Consider the following 17,839-nt stretch of genomic DNA (forward strand, 5'->3'; position numbering starts at 1 on the left):
AAAAATTCTAACTCAAACATCGGGTTCTGGAAAGACTTTCCAGATGAAGCAAATAGACATAGAGGATGCGTAACCAGGTCAAGGGAGAAGAAAGCACATTTTAGGCAAAGAAAATAGCATAAATAGTGGTCTGGAATTGAGAAACAGCATCACAGTGGTTTGCAAAACTGAAATTCTAAGGACATACACACAAATGTGCATGTTTATGCTTTTCAGTGTCTAGGATGTCAATTCATTCTGCCCCTTACCTCTGTGTACGTGAATTTGGCCCTCATTCACTACATAAAGAAATACTGGGGGAAGTGTATCAGCAAAAGATAAAAGACAAATATATAGTAATTTCTTATTTATTTTTTACTGAGATATAACATACACAAAATTTAAGTGTGCAACATGATGGATCCGTTATATATATATACACACATACGTACGTGTGTGTGTGTGTGTGTGTGTGTGTGTGTGTGAAACCACCTCACAGATGAGTATATAGAACTTTCCAACATTCCCAGTGATTTCTCTCTTTCTCCTTCCCGGTCCCTATCCTGCTCACTGAGGTAACCACTACTCTAACTTCTAACATCATTGATTGTTTTTGTCAATTCTTGAATTTCATATGAATCAAATGACATATTATCCAGTTATACTCTTTCATGTCTGGATTTTTCCCTGCTTATCATGAAGTCTAAGAGATTCACCCAGGTTGCTAAGGAGATGTTTCTTCTATGTCATTATAGTTACCCAATTGACTCTGCACACCTTATTGAAAAGATCATCTATTCCCAAGGTAATTCACTGAGGATAATGTGTGCTTTTGTCTTCCAGCTGCTTTTAAGATTTTTCTCTTTGTCTTATATTTTTAGGATTTTGGTTATTATATGTCTGCATGTAATTGGGGGAAAGGGAATCTGAGCTTCATAAATTTGTGAATGGACATTTTTAGCAGTTTTGGAACATCTTGACCATTGTTCCTTCAAATATTTTCAATTATTGTTTCTCACTTTCCCCTCTGGGATTCTGGTTAAGTATACGTTAGATTTTTTTTTTTTAACTATCACTCATTTTACATATTTTTTTCCTCATTCCTTTTTTTTTCTTATGTGCTTTAGTTTGGATATTATCTAATGACCTTTAATAAGCCTGCCATTTATGCTGTTAAATGTATATCATGATGGGTGCATGGGTGGCTCAGTCAGTCAAGCATCTGACTCTTGGTTTCACTCAGGTCATGGTCTCAGGGTTGTCAGACCGAGCCCCACAACCAGCTCCATGCTCAGGGGAGTCTGCTTGGGATTCTCTTTCTCCCTCCTCTTCTGCCCTTTCCTCTATTTGTGCTTTCTTTCCCTCTCTCTAAAATAAATAAATAAAATCTTTTTTTAAAAAAAAACCTATGAGTTCTTTGATTCTGATATTACATTTTAAATTCAGAATGTGCATTTGATTCTTGATGTAAGTTCCCATTCTCAGCTAAAATTCTGCTTATTTTCATCTGTTCTATGTAACTTTTACTTTGATTTCTTGAACATAACTAATCATAGTTATTCTAGTGTTCTTGTCTGCTGACTCTAAAATCTGGACAGATGTAGTTCAGCTTTTATCTTAGTTATTTTTATTATGGTGAAATATGTGTCACATAAAATTTATCATTTTAACAATTTTTAAGCTTACTTTTGAATGGCATACTTAAGTATATTCACAGTGTTATATAACTATAAGCTTTTGTTTTTAAAAATAATTTTTTGGTACATTTTCCTATCTCTTTGCATGCCTAATAATTTTTTTTTTAATGTAGGACATATAAAAAGCCAAGCTTTTCAGCTTCCCATCTATACAGTTTCAATGAAGATGTCCCAAGGAAGAGATTCATTATGGTTTGTTGGAGGCACTTCCCTCTGGCAGTAGTTTGTTCTGTTTTTTCCAATGTAGCTCCCCAGACTACTGTACCATTCTAGATTTCTGCGGTGTGCTGAGGGAGAAACAGGCTTTGTGGTTGGGGCTCCTCTAGTCCCCAACCTGTTATGCCAGCACTGATCAACCACCAAAATCTCTGATGGTTTTTCCTCCCTATAGTGTCCTTCTGCTTGCAGCTTATTAATCTTCCCATGGAAGAAATCAACAGATAGGAGAAGGCACACCCCTGGCCCCCCCACCTCTACCAGGGAAAGAAAAAATTCCCTCTATGAAACTATGTAACTCCCTGTTATCTCTCATATCTGCAGAGAATTAGAACACCAATAGCAGAATGTTCGATGATGTTCTCACCTTTCTCCCCAAAATGCGGAATGTGGAAGAGTAGTTGGATCACATGTTTCAAATGTCAATGAGCAAATAGCCAAGAGTCATTTTTGTAATGGACTTCCAATTTTTTATAAACTTAAAAAACTAACCCAAAGAAACTGGTGGTATTTGATAAAATTCTGGGATTATTCATCCCAATATCCCTCCTATTTTGTTTTTTTCTTGACTACATTCTTAGAGTCAGAGGACAGAAACTGTGGGGCTTGCTGTAGTCATAAATACAGAAGAGCTTCTGTAAATGAGCTTCTATTTGGGGTCAGTCTAACCACAAATAATGCATTTATTTTCAGGTTACAAAACCATGGGATACCTATTATACTGTTACTCTGTTGGCTTTGTCTGATAAATCCATGACATTAATGAAAAGTTACTGAATACTAACCAAGGATCAAGTGTTTTACTAATTACTTCTAGTGGGTAATTTATTAATCCTCATCATGATTCTATGAATTAACTACCATTCCCCTAGAATGTGGTGGAGTCAGGATTTGAATCCAAGCAGTCTGTCACCAAGGGCCAGGTTTATATTCTGTAAACTATATTCCCTCCTGTTTTACTGGACCATAGAATGTAAGGTCAGTTAGCATGGTCTAGAAGGACAGGGAGAGATCAAATACTAAAATTAGGGCATTGTTCCTTATTTGCATGCAAGGGCAGGTAAAGATATTTTAAATAGAGACTTCTCTGTGCCCTGAGACAGGTGCATACTGTTCAGATGAGTGGACTGGACTCATTATGGCCAGGGAATAGAGAGTGAGAGGTGAGAATGGCAAGAGGTATGGCTAAAGATGGTGGTCAGTGAGATCATCAACCATGTTAGAATTTGAAGTTTCATACCATGGACAATTGCTAGGCCATGGCAGGCTGTGCAGCAGTAAGGTGCCATACTTCCTCAGGATGGAAAACAGCTGCTAGGGAGACAACTCCGCTGCCAAGAAGAGTAAGAAGGCCTTAGCAGAAACTGAAGGACAGAAAAGTCAGGTGTTTTGAGGAGTTAGTTGAAATTATTCAACAACAATTTAGAACTCAATATTGAATGCTCTTGTATTTAACTGGATGAGGGGAATGAGAGGCAGGCCACACGTGCTTTCAAGCTTTCTAGGGGATTCTACAAGCAAACCAGGTTTCAAAACCAGGTTTGTGAAGGAAGATCATGAGTTTCATTTGGTTATGCTGAGATTGATATTTCTCTAGAAGATCAAGGAGCCAAGGAGGAAATGGAGAGGTAAAGGAGGAAATGGATGATTAAATTTGGCACTCAGAAGAGGAATCTGGAATGGAGACAAAGGTGCAGAGCTGTCAGCCTATAGAGAGAAGGAACTACTACTGGACAGGAGACAAGGGAAAGTTCATACAGTCTTTAGCTGAGTGGTCAGGTCCTAGAATATCGCTAAGCCTTCCCCCTCAGGAACTGGAGTCATGGAGGTGGCCCAAGCTATATTGTCAAATAAGTTCCAGATTTCTAGAACATCCAGCTGAAACCTTACAGAAGACATGTTTCTGCCCAAGAATTCAACCCTTTTCTTGGGGAGACTTTCTTCCCTTCAGAGGCAGGCCCACAGATGACATATATTTTATTACGTGACCACTAATTTTGACCATAGCTGATTAGCTCACACATGGACACCTGATACAACCATCTGGTTCCCCTCTGGAGAATATTTTATTGAGAAACACTGAAAAGTAGAAGTTAGAGGTTAAGCTCTACTAATGATGGTGTTCTTGGGTGAACATCAACAAAAGTGTCCTGAGCTCCATTGAACTGCTGGGATGTTCTGGCCATATCCATATAGGCCCCTTAGTCCTGCCTTGACACTCCCATAAGTGAGATGTGAGCCTGCACTGTCTCTTCCAGACAAGAAGGGTTTTGTTTTTGTTTTTGTGTTTTTTTTTTTTTTTAACTATCTGTCTAGTGTAGAAGGGATTCAATTACCCTATAGCCTTAAAAATATGCCAAAGGATGGTGCTGGCCTTCTGTGGCTTGGAGCAAGCTCATATTGCACAAATCTGTTTCTCATTTATGTGGTTCAGCCAAAGAGCCAGGGCTGGTTTTTTCCCTCATAGAATGTGACAGTACAGAAGGCCGGCATCCTTTTTATTCAGACATTCTGTTCAGATCCTGGACAGAAGAGGGAAGAAGAAATTACTGGAAAATTTCGATGTCTGGCTTTATAGGACAAAAACTCTTGGAACAAGAAATGATAGGAGAAGGCATTTTCAAACACACAGCTAATTACTATGTTACTAGACTCACATTCTATTAGCTGGTATGATTTAATAAATGAGTCATATGGAATGTTCCTAATGCCTTCAGTATAAAAACTGTGACTGATGCTAGACATAGCTTGAAAGAATATACAAGAAAATACTGTGTCATAAGAAAGAAAACAAGATTACAGGAATGCGGTCCTGCAATAGCTTCCGTGGTGATTTAGAGATCTCTGTGTTTAAATTTTATAGATTATAATGATTCTGCAAGATGCCATAACTAATTAAAAATTAAAACCTAGAAATAAACATTATTCCTTAAAAGGTACAAGACTGTCAATGAGACACCTAGTTGACATCATTGCTTATCTGGGGAGAACATTAAAGTACAAAGTAAATGTCTCACTTTGATGACATGTACTATTCAGTAAAGAACAACTACTTTGGCTCTCTATAGAGTCTTTGCCTTGGGTGAGCAGGGTCGAAGAGGTAACTGTGTGCATTCCACATGGTATTTTGAGTAGAGAGACTCAAGCAGAGAATATCGCTTGAGCTGGTTCTTCCTATCCAGACCCAGGAGAAACTGTCCTATAATACCTTTCTCCTGGATCCTCTGAGCTACTCTTTTTATTCACCTTTTTTCCCCCAATTTTAATTTTTGGCTTCATTACTTGCCAGTATTGGCAAATAGAAGGCACACATTAGAAATTTGGAATCTGAGGCTATGCTATGCCCCAGGACCCTAGCATGTCCCAATATAGCTGGGCATCTTTTAATCAAAGCACTGTCATGTTTGTGGCATCTGTATCTTCATGTGGGGAGAAGGCTGAAGACTGAGAAGACAGCCCATGAAGCCCCAGTGCTGTGGAGGAGGTGTTTCTACTTTTGTTATTCAATCTTGGGAAAAAGCCAACATGCTATTGGTAGCTACTGGGAGACCAGCAGTGCCTTGAAAGGATGGCTTGAAAGCAAGGGCAAGTTGGTTAGATCTTAATACATGTCCTTCAACTTAACCAAATGATACTTCTGCCACAAAGACTGGTTTATGTACGTTGCTCTGAGGCAGTGTCTCTCAATTTTTTTAGGTCATGCCACTCATCCCTTCTATCCTTCCTCATTTTTAATTAACCCAGGAGATTTTATTGATTTTTACTTTCTGTAATTAGTATTGAGAAATTAAAAGTATATGAACACAGTTTTTAAAAGTGACAGTCCTGTGAGATTCTAATGCATCCTCCTGGGATGGAGAGGGAGTGTGCAGAGTAGTTGCTGAATACGGTACATCTCTTTGACAATGTAAACTCATAAAGCAGTATAGCCAGGAAATTTAATTTATACATTCAGAAAGTATTTCAGAATGTGCTACCCTTACTCAGCTAATTGCGAAAGCAGATGTCCAGAATTCCTCTTCTCCTTGCTTTCCCTTATACTGCAAACTTTACCTGGGCATTATTTAACTGTGTATTTACTCTATGAATGCAAAAAAACATTGAAAAAATTAAGCCTTTAGCAACAATTTTCCATGTAGAATTTTTCGTCGATAGCTAGTAAATAAGTAACTTAAGAACAATTAGGGTTTTTCACTGATGTGGGAACCATACGTCTATATGTGTTTACAAAACGGAATTCCTCAGAACCTGAAAATCTGCATGTTCCTTTCCTCAAGTGGCATAAGCTCACATTACCGAACAAGTGCTATTATGTAGCCCTCGTACAGCATTTCTCTTGCTTCCCTTTTTAGCCACAAGCTTTAAGGAATGCTTGTGTGGTGGCTCTGCACGTAGACTGCCAGAGAGTTTCCAGTTTACCACATGTTCCCTGTGGATGACACTTTGATCGTGTCTAGGTGACTGTTTTTTTTCTTAGAATTATTTGGCAATTTGACACTATGAATTGAAAACCATTCCGTGTGGCACATTTGTTGAACCAGAGATGTCATTTCTGAGACTTTATTTTGATGCTATAATGCTGGTGGAGCCCAAAGAATTAGCCCCAAGGACAGGAGAAAAAATGTAAAACAACCTAAATAGCCAGTAGTAGAGAAATGTTTAAATCCATTATTATGAAATATTAAATGGGCAAAAAAAATTATCATAGAAGGATATTTAATGGCATGGAAAGAAAGTCACAATTTATTGTTAAAAATATAAGTTGCAAAATAAATGTCCCATATGATCCTTTGTGGAGAATTACTTACTTTTGTATGTTGCTGGGAACCTGTATGTGAATGCATAGAAACAGGACTGCAAAGAATATATTCTCAAATAATGGGATTTTTTTTCTTTTTGCATCTGAAATATTCTACTATGAGAATACACTGCTCTTTGCTAATAATAAAAATTAGTTACAGTTAATTTATTTAAATAATGACTAGAAAAATTACAAAACAAATCTATAATTTCTGATTTAAGAAGATCCTTCTCTTCTAAAGGGGGGGGGGAACCCTGGGGGTTTGTTCCCATTTTGATCACTAGAGGTCACCAAAGTCACAAAGATTATTAGTAAAATTTTTTCTTTTCCTGAGTCACAGAGGGATGTTTCTGGCCTCTCCTGTTACGCAGTTTTTGAAGCATTTACTGGAAGGCCTCTTGCTGCCTAGTCTTAAGGAGAGTAAACTGTTTGGACTAGTTTTTTCTAACATTAAATATTCCCTGAAACAGAGAGTCATCTATCTATGGGACTATTCAAAACAGATGGGTGTTTCTGTAGAATGTGATTTATTTCCTCCTCTGATACCAAAGGGCCTATTGGCTGATACCTGCTGAATGTGAGTTCTGAGCAATGTTGTTGAGACAGAACCACAGAACACCCAGCAGCAGCACACATCGTTTCAAATGAAACAGCATGGACCATTTCAAGGAAAAAACGTTGTACCTTTACTGGTAACATGTGTGGTGTATGAGGGCTTTAATGAAGCAGAACATTCAAGAACACCCATTGCATCTTTTGAATTACAGACCACACTACTTTTTTGCACATCAATAATTCTGCACTTTTTAAATTCAACATAAGCCTAAATCCTGAGACCCTAAGATTATGGAGAACTGGGGAAGATTTAAAAGCTTGATTGGAATCTTGCAAACATTGAAAGAAACTGTCTCATTCCAGAAGGTGCATCAAGCAGCGGAAGATATAACAACCACTTTCAATGTGCTTAGCATGCCCCCGTAATTCATATTTTAAAAATGAGGTTTCTGTAATTAAGCAAGATGTGGCATATGGAAGGTGTATGTTTGTCAGGAGTTACAAACAAAGGACAGAAATGCAATAGATGAGAAGCCTCTCATATTTTCAGTGTTTCAGTTACCAATAGTGAAATTAGTTACCTGGTCATGTTGATGAGTCTGTGTTTGAATTAGCCTCCCAGAGAAACTAAGCAAACCATTCTTTTCTATAAGAACTCTCAGTGCTCAGATACCTGACAAATCCAAGGTTAAGGCTTTGGTACAACCATAAACTAAGAGACTTCAAGCCAATATCAACGTGATACATTTTGCATTCAGGCTTGTTCCTTATTCGGTGGACTTCATTTGCGTTTGATCTTGGTTAACTTTGAGGTATCCAAGGTTCCCACATTTCATAAGTTTTTTTTTTTTTTTTTTTAAGTTCAATCCGACAGGCAGGCAAGGGAAATCTAAACCTTTAAAAGAAGTGAAAACAACTAGACACAGTTATATATTTTCACCACTTTGTTTAAAGTAGCACATCGCTGTACGTAAAACACTTCATATCATTACATTATTTATTAAGCTGTAAATAGAAGTCACATTTTTCTGTTATGTCTTCAGAGACACATTGGAAAACATGTTTTTGGGAACCTGTTGTAGGATTCAGGGGAAAATTTAGTTCTATCTACAGATAGTAGTTAATGATGTCCTGAAAATCATTACCAAGAAATAGCTGTTAACCTAAAGGAAATATTTATATAGGGATTCTAATATTGTAGATCTCATACCTGAAAGCTTGCTTCTTTATGGAATTTCACAGACTATGTATTCTAAAGTCTACTAGACATCCAGGTTTGCATTTGTATTTATTAAGTGATCCAGAGCACTCATTAATTTTGTTTTACTCTTATTATGCTTCAGATTTATGGGACTATTTTTTCTCATTATGATACAGTAATTTTATTTAATAATGAAGTACATATATACAATCACACGGGTACATATGTATGCATATGTGTGTGTATGTGTATGAAGTGATCATTTGCACAAAAGTAGAATCAGTTGTTTTGTTTATAAAATTTGTCTTAGAAAGTATTAGGGAGAAAATTTCTTTTTTTGAGAGATTTTGAAATTTAGCCGACCCAGGTACCATTTCTCTCTTCTGTGATGCTTTGCTTACGTAGTCATTCTCTTTTGTCTAAATCTGCAAAGTGGAACTTTCCTCTATTAAAGAGAACCAGCACGTTTATATTATTCCAGATTCTTAGCAGTGTCCGGGGGGCATTTCTTGTTACTATGTTGGAGCTTTTCCAGCAAGTAGCAAAGAGTGTGAGTTATCATTCGGGTCATCTGGAAGAGTTAATTCTCTTTTGAGCAAGTCTAATTCTGTCAAAATACAAACCAGAATTGTTATTGGACATGTATTCTGAACAGTGATGCACTTAAGAACTTGGTACAATTGAATTACCCGTGGGTTTGAGGAACATTTTGGAGTGGAATATACTCTTCATATATCTGGAGACAAGAGGTCTCATTCCTATATCAACTCTTTACCTTCCCATGGACATCAGGAGGAAAAACAGAAAGGAATTTATTCACTTGTCTATAATGAGGAAACTTAGGGAAGAAACTTTAAAGAAGGGAATCTAGAGATATAATGGTGATGTAGGTAAAAATGTGTAAGCCTCTCTACCCATTCTCCTGGATGAAAACCATTGCTGTAGAATGAGATATATGGTAGATGCTAAGTCTCTCATGGCTTTGACTGTGTTCTTTGAGATGACACTGGAAGCCACTTTAGTAGGCTATGATATCTGGAATAGCATGTGGCCAGGCACTGGATTTTGGATCTCAGTGCTCTTAGCTTGATCCTAAAGCTTTGTGATACTAAAAAGTTTAACTTCTTTCCATATCAATTTATCATCTGCAAAATGGAGATAATACATGCCTTAGAAGACTATTGTGAAGACAAGGAGAATCTCAATGTAAAGCGTTAACATAATGTCTAGATTGTAGTAAATGCTTAATAAAAATGTGTTCCCTTCCACAGAAAGTTGTTGTAGGATTAAATAGCTTAATATTTGTGAAAGTGCTTTGTAACCTACAAAATGCTAATCCAATGTCAATCATTGTTAATGGTTTTTTTTAAAGCTGTATTTGATATGTACCTGCTTCTTTTGGACAACTTCAGGCATAAATATACTGCCTAGACTGGACAAATATTCTATATTCTAACAAATAATCCAAAACTAAATTTTAGAATCTACATTTTCTCCCAATAAAAATCATAACTGATTTAACAAAGAACTAACCTTATTTTTTTGGAATAGCTGTCATCTTTCTTATGAACACCAAAATGCTCCAAAGGTAAATAAGAAAATACATAGGGTGGGGGGGGGAGGGCAAGAGAAAGAAAGAAAAGAAGGAAATCAGGAAGAAAGCAGAACAATCTACTTTGTGGATGATTAAATGTGGCCTGTGTTCCTAATTACTTTAAAGAATGGAAAACATGGGCAGTCCGGGTGGCTCAGCAGTTTAGCGCCGCTTTCAGTCCAGGGTGTGATCCTGGAGATCCAGGATCGAGTCCCATGTCGGGCTCCCTGCATGGAGCCTGCTTATCCCTCTGCCTGTGTCTCTGCCTCTCTGTGTGTGTGTCTCTCGTGAATGAATAAATAAATAAAATCTTTATTAAAAAAAAGAATGGAAAACCATTTTAAAATGTAGTTTATTTTGAAAGAAATGTCTATTTGACACCTACAAGTAAATACATATCAGTAAATAGGCCTGGAAAAGCCTGAAAGTATACTGTTGAGGAAGAAGCTATTCTGGAAGTTCCCACCTGTGTATAGGAAAAATTTAAATTGTGCAGACGAAGTCCTAAGTCCATCCTGGTAAAAGCTAATGCCACTTGAAGGATAGACCCTGAGAATTTAGTGCTCTTCAAGAAATATTACTGTGTACTTCTGAGGGGACATTAAAAATAGAAACTGAATATGTAAGTCACTAGAACACAGAATATATACAGACTTTTCTCCTCTGAGCAGGAAGCAATTGGAATTCGTTAAATCCAGGTTAATTCTCTGCGGGGATGTTTCTTCATAAATCAGGGTCCTAATGTACAGTGACTTGTGCAAAGTCTTAGAAGATATCTTAGAAGAATCAAGGTCATAAGTCAATCTTGATATGAAATTACAAGGCAATGAGTCAGAAGAGAAGAAACAGCAAATAGGCTGAGAGAACTTGCTTTAGTGTTAAACTAGCCTGTTCCTGCCCCTTACTTTGTGACTTTGGTCAACTTGTTCAAACTACAAGCTTCAATTTCTTCATCTAGAAGATGGAGATAATAATGATATGTTGCAGCATTGGCTTGCAGATTAAATGAGAAAGTGTGTTTAAAAATTTTAGTACCGTATTCAGCAAATAAGTAGCTATGACTACGAATAATATTATTAATAAAATACTCCATCATGAAGATAGGGGCCTCCAACCAAGGGCCCTTTGTGGAAATATGTTAGGAATGCAGGGGCTGTCCTGAAGAATGTTCTGTGCTAATTTTAACTGAGAGTGAAAAATGACTGCTTAGATAACAAGAACCAAACAAAATGGGAATCATATTCTAATATGTTCTTTCAATGTCTCTTCAAATAATAGTGACATTAGACTAAGTAGAAACAGCCTCAACAAGGGATGTGTCCCTTGAACTTTGGAAATCATGTATTGTGCCCAGAGAACTTAAAACATATTATTTACTTTTAGCTTTGGCTAAAATAAGGCTAAAATAAAAAATATTTTATTTTATTTTATACAAGTCAGCTAGAGGAGCTACATTAAAAATGCTATATTCCTATAAATATATATAAAATACATTCAAACTCCTACTTGATCTTAGTTCTTTTTGGTTACTTCAGCTGACAAAATTGATGGCCCAGAATTGATATGGTAATTTTACCAGATAATCCAAATTCAAGACGGCATTCATTTTTTTCCCCAAGAAAAATTTTATAATAATTAACAAAAAATTAACTTTATTATTTGGAACAATTACCAACTTTTTTCCTCTGAATACCAAAATGCTCCAAAGTAGGTAACTGTTGATAGCCAAGGGGAAAATGATGCATCATCTTCACTCTGTTATTTTTCTTCATCATCTACACTTAACTCTGGGGCTGCCTGAGGTTGCCCCTAGTCTGACAGCCTGTGCCAAGTGTATTGTGAAGTCTACCTGGAAGGGTGAGGGGATTTCCTAAAGGAAGGCCAAACAAAACCCCAACTAGAGTGAATGTTCCAAGAGAGGCAGAGGAAGGGATGATTTTTCCTCAGGCAGATTTTCTCTTGATACTGCCAAGATTTGCATCTACAATCCCTAAATCCTCTTGGATGGTTCATTGAATTGGTCGTTAAAAGCCATGACTTTTCACAATGGGTAGGTATAATTTGTCCAGGTATTTGTTTTCTCATGAAAACAATTACAGTCTTTGTTCAAAAAATATTAGCATTACAGTGTTCAGTAAAGCAGTCATAGAAGATAAAAGTACATGATTACAGCTCAATAAAATCAAATTATCATTAGTGTTTCCAAGAGTAAGTAGCAAGCCCATCATGGCAACAGAGAGCCATGGGTAAGAGAAGATTGAAAATCAAGACAGGGATACAGTCTGGGAGATTGAACAAAATTTGTGCTAAGGCAAGTAGCAGTGGGGCTGGAATAGAGAAGGGAATCAATCCCTTAAAGATAAGGGGTGGAGTGCATGTAAGGGGTGACATGGAAGAATGTTTTTTATTTTTAAAGATTTTACTTATTTATTTGACAAAGAGAAAGAAAGACTACATAAACAGGGGGAGTATCAGGTAGAAGGACAGGGAGAAGAAACCTAATGCAGACTCAACCCTAGGACCCTGGAATCATGACCTGAGCCAAGGGCAGAGGCTTAACCAACTGAGCCACCCAGGCGCCCAGATGGGAGAGTCTGAAGATGACTCTTGGGTTTCTAGAGTAGACTGTGAGGGGGTGGAGCTATTCCCTGGAATGAGGGGGAAAAAAAAAAAAAACAACAGAGAGTAAGTATGAAGGGAAAGCTAATGTGTTTGCCTTGGATGGTTGAATCATCAGATATAACCAATGCAAATAGATATTAAGATCTAGTTCTCTGAAATAACATTAAAAATAAAAAGCAATCAAATATACAGCAGTATACATCAAGAACATTTGGTGCTATAAAAGATACAGTTCAAAATGCCAAGCCAAAAAACTCAGAAAATATATTGAGCTTTTAATACTAATTAGTTTTATATTGACTCGAAGATGTTCTAATAAAACTCAAGTCATTTACCAGACAATATACTGAAGTATTCTAAGTTTAGTTCAATTAGTTAATCTTAGGATAGAAAGATTATACTTTGATTTCTTTTTAAACAGGTCCAAGTATTTTTTGGAGTATTTTGTAGAGATTCAAATATAATAACTAGGCTCCTTGGTTGGTGACTATTAAGATGCTTTTGCTTTTCGGGTGGCCCACTTTACCAAAGGTACTATGTGCCTGGTCTAGAGAGTCTCTAAGGAAACTTCTAATTCTAAAATTCATTGATTTTTCGCAGATATTTATTAAATACCTTGTAAGTGCAAGGCACAGTGCTTTCTTAGTCAACTGTACTACAGTCCAAGATTCATGAGGAATCTGAAGGTGTTTTTGGAAAGAAAAGTTGGTACAAATGTTTATTTTTTATTTGCACCATGAAATCTAGGCCCTGCCCCAACACATCAGAGGTTGGCATTTGGAGATATAAAAAGCAATACAGAAGTTTTCTGAAGCATTTACAGAGTTTCAATAGCTCACTACATGAAGTGGGGCATATTTGTGGACTTAGTTTGTCCTGAGAAGTTTCTGCAGATACCCCAACAATGTCTTTCCTGGTGTTTTAATGTTTACTGGTATTTCCTTCTGCAGGATATCTGCTCTGCTTGTCTTCCCGCATGAGAGAGTGCAGATGTTCCCAAAAGCATCTTTGCAGGATTTACTTGAAGCAGGATGCTGAGAGAAGCGGTAAAACTTGAAGGGAGCTGGCAGAGTGAGAGAGAAGACAGAGGAAGGCAGCTGGGCAGGGTTTTCCAGGCTACAAGCGTAACCTGTTGTCTAGGAAACAGCTTCACTTTTTTTTTTTTTAAATGAGAATGATCTCTTGGTGTTACAGAGGCCAGAGATGTTCTAGCACTCTTTCAAATTTTCATCATCCAAATAACCTTATTATGATGACACTCTTGGATATTCTGTTTGTCTCACTGAGGCCCTGATTTTGCAATTTGGTGTTTCAATTGGTGAGTGTTTTTAAAAATGAAATTACTAAAACATTTCTGTGTTTGAGATACACTAGGCCTGGAGATAGGACAGATAGTTTCAAGGAAAAGGAAGACCTGATTTGACTCCAAGCAAGTAAAATAAATGAGTGATTGTAAACTCTAGTCAAAGGAGCTCTATAAACAGTTCTCAAAGTACTATGCATATGATAAAGCCGCTACCACTCTGGAAAGGGGATTTCAACCAAAACTCTAGGATGTAGGTGACTACAAGTGTACATAAGTAAATATTTAATAACCTGTGGTATAGTGCACTCTTGAGAGTGACTAGGTGCTTCTCTGAAGATGGGAAGCATTGAGTGTTTCCCCAGGGAGTTGAGGACTTACTAGAGAGGGAGGAATGCTTTAAGGATATTACCATCAACTGACTAAGTCAAAAAGACAAATTCAGAAGTACATGTATACACTGTGATGATAAATGCATTCTGAAAGAATGGGGACCATACTCTCAAAATGGTACGTAAAGCAATGCACACAAAGTAGTTCATACTGTAGCTTGTGGACTAATACAGATCTGTTCCAAGAGAAGCACAGTAGGGCTTTTAAATATGTATTTGTGCTAAACCAAACCAAATTTGTCTACCAAGGAATGCAGAAATTTCTTGGCCATGTTCAAGTCACAAGGCAGATGGAGAAACCATAAAGGTGAATCTGGGAAGAAAACAACAACAACAACAACAAAGCCACTGACCTCATCTTTCCTCAACACCTTTCCAAAGGACAACAGCTTGCCCCAGAAATTAAATTAAATGAATGAGTAATGAGCAGAGATAGAATAAGATAGGAAAGAGGCCTACTTAGAAGTTTGACCTTCAAACTGTGCTGAATAGCCATGAACTTTTGGCTTCTCCCAACCAAATCCTTGAATATATATATATATATACATGGCATGAATTATTAGGGATGGGACCACAGTTGGGTGGATGACTCTCTCAATGTCCATCTCCTTTTAGAATGATTAGTCACTCTTTCCTCCTTATCATCATTGTGAAGCAAAGCCAGTTCTCTGAGATGAGAAAAAGATGTCAGAACTCATGAGATGGACAAAGCATGAAAGTTGGGCAGTTTGAAGAGGAATGGAAAAGAAAAAAGAGATTATTTCCCATTTGCCACCCCCAGGACTAGGTATAAAGGAGGAGTAATTAATATTTAGCTAATGTTTGCGGTACTGCATAGCAGTAGTGATTTATGTATATTACTTCATGTAAACCTAACAATTCAAAGAGAGAGTTATCCACGTTTTGCAAATGAGAAAATCAGAGGTCAATTATATTAATGAATTGCCAAAACTCATACCAGCTGTGAGTGGCAGACTTCAGTTTTGAATCATGTCTTTTTCCATGACTTCTCTGGAAAGTCCCATCTCTTTCTATTCCCCAGTGCCTCTTTCCTCATCAGCCCTGCATGAGTTGCATGAATTGGCCTAGTAGCACTGCCAAGACGGAATCAGCTACTCTGCCCTTCTTTGGATGGCTTGCTTTTACCTGAGGACTCTACTTTTCCCTCCAGGTGTCCTAATAAGTCCCTCCTTCACTTCATTCTGTTCTCCACTCAGCTATTACCTCCCTAGAGAGATGTTCCTTGACCTCACCACTGAATATGTGACTTCTGTTATTTGCAATCACCTTTTCCTCCCTACTTTTCTTCACAGAACTCGTCTGTATGTGATATTATCTATTTGCATAGTTGTTTATTTTTTTACTCATATTGAAATGTATGTATGCTTCATGGAGTCAAGCACTTTGTTTTGTTCATTTCTATATGTACTTGTTTGGTCAATGAATCAGTTAAGTGTTGCTATGAATATTCCATAAGCAGAGGGAAAAAATCATGACTAGCCTCAAATCTCTAATTCTAACTTCTACCCTCCCTCCATTTCCCCTTCCATATATAACTGAAATATCAAGCCTCAATTTACTCATCACCTTGTTGAACTGCAAAATTTACTACCAGTGGAGGGGAAGACAATTGTGGCACAGATGGCCACACGTTCAGCAGAACCCACATTTCTCCTTCCACATTGAGGCATATGGCTCTGAGGTGACTGGTTAGCTAAAGCTAGTTCCCTAAACCCTCTCCCTGAACCTTGAGGCAGCCACACAATTAGTCTTCAATGATAGAATATGAAAAGAGGTTGTTTCAGAGTTGGCTTTTTGAGCAGCAAGTATGCCTTCTACATTTTTACATTTTTTTCCTTCCCTCCAACTCAGTGAAGATGATAGTGATAAGATCCCAAGGGTGGTGGACCCAAAAGATGGAAAAAGTTCAGGTCTCTGAATCACCACGTGGAGGAAAATCACCTGCTATCCTTAGGAGTAACAGACATTTCGAATAATTGTAAATAAACTTCCATTAGATTAAGTCTCTGCAAATTTAGGGTTTGCTTAAATATCTGTTACCTATATTTGTGAATAGCTCAGTAAAATTTTAGGTGATATGGATTTGGTGGAAATTTTGAAATAGGTTTGCAGATGTTTTGGACTAAAAGAAATGTCAGAGATACTTTATTTTTCTAAGTTTCAGTATAATCTTGTAAAAGCAATCAGTACAACTCTTTTGCTGTTTTTTGTTGTTGTTGTTGTTGTTGTTTTGATGTACAAACAGGTCCCTTTTTATCCAGAAAAGAGCCAAGTGAGAAGAATTTGTGGATAAAGATTTTCTTAGGTAGTTAGAATTCTCTCATCAGGTCAAATTGACTCTTGTCTTGATGATATTATGTCTCATGCTTTCCAGGATTAAGGATGTATGAATGCCTTTCCCTGAAATGTGATTGAGGTCACTGGACTCAGCTGTTTGGGATACCCCCAGGACTCCAGTTGTCACGTAAATAAATATAGTGTCGTAGTTACTCTACATAATTTGTTTTGCTGTTACTTGTGTTATAAACCTTGAAAAGAAGTCTATTAATTTTATAAAATTCATGGCTTGCCTTTCAGTAAATGAATTATTACTTACCTTTGTGCAGATCAAATAGGTCCATTGAGAAAGAAAGCATTAATTTGGTAGATTCCCTGTGTTACTGTGGCAAAGGCTCTTTATGGGAAAAGGGTGTTCTCCTTGTCTCCTTATAAAGTTGGCAGGCAGGAAGAAAATATTCATACCAATTCTGCTGCTGCTTTGTCATCTTCCTCACCACAAGCATCAACCTTCGCTTCCTCCCTGGTTTGAAATGGCAGCTGGTTTATGAATGACTTATTATCAGACTAATCTAGGTGGGTAAGTTGGCACAATATTCCTTTCAGAATTAGACAAAATTTGTTTAATGTAGCTCTTTCATTAAGTAAATAAATAAGTAAATAAATGGAAACAAGGAAGGAAGGAAAATTTTTAAAGAAAAAATGAACTGGGAATCCATATGCTTAATTTTGTCAGTCAGCAGGCGCATCTTTCATGATTATTACTTTGATAATACAGAAGATAGAGCACATCTCTTTTCTTAAGCAATGTAAACTGAAGGGGCAAAGCTATTTTAAAAACTTCTTATTGATATGAAATACATATATTGAAATGTGTATTTATCTTAAGTGTATCCTTGATGAATTTTTCACAAACTGAAAAGACTTCTGAAACTAGAACCTAAGAACAAAACCAAGCCAACAGAACCAACACTGTGGAACCCCTCAGATGCTTCTTTCCAATCATAAGATGAGCCACTATCCTGACTTCTAGCAGCACAGATTAGTTTTGCCTTTTTTTGTAATTTATACAAATGGAATCATACAGTAGGTACTCTTTTTTGCCTGACTTATTTTGCTGAATATTTTTTTTTGCAAGATTTACCCTATTGTTGCATGTACTTGCAGACCATTCATGCTCA

At 37.1% G+C, this 17,839-nt stretch overlaps 1 long non-coding RNA gene across 1 annotated transcript; it reads left to right on the forward strand.

Moving 5' to 3' along the window:
- Positions 1-491: 491 nt before the first annotated feature.
- On the forward strand, positions 492-16,891 carry LOC125752530 (uncharacterized). Its single transcript, XR_007402283.1, has 3 exons — positions 492-784; positions 13,616-13,983; positions 16,756-16,891. It is a non-coding gene; the product is annotated as an uncharacterized LOC125752530 (long non-coding RNA).
- Positions 16,892-17,839: the final 948 nt, after the last annotated feature.

The sequence above is a fragment of the Canis lupus genome, chromosome 15 (genome assembly GCF_003254725.2).
Source record: "Canis lupus dingo isolate Sandy chromosome 15, ASM325472v2, whole genome shotgun sequence".
Taxonomy (NCBI): domain Eukaryota; kingdom Metazoa; phylum Chordata; class Mammalia; order Carnivora; family Canidae; genus Canis; species Canis lupus.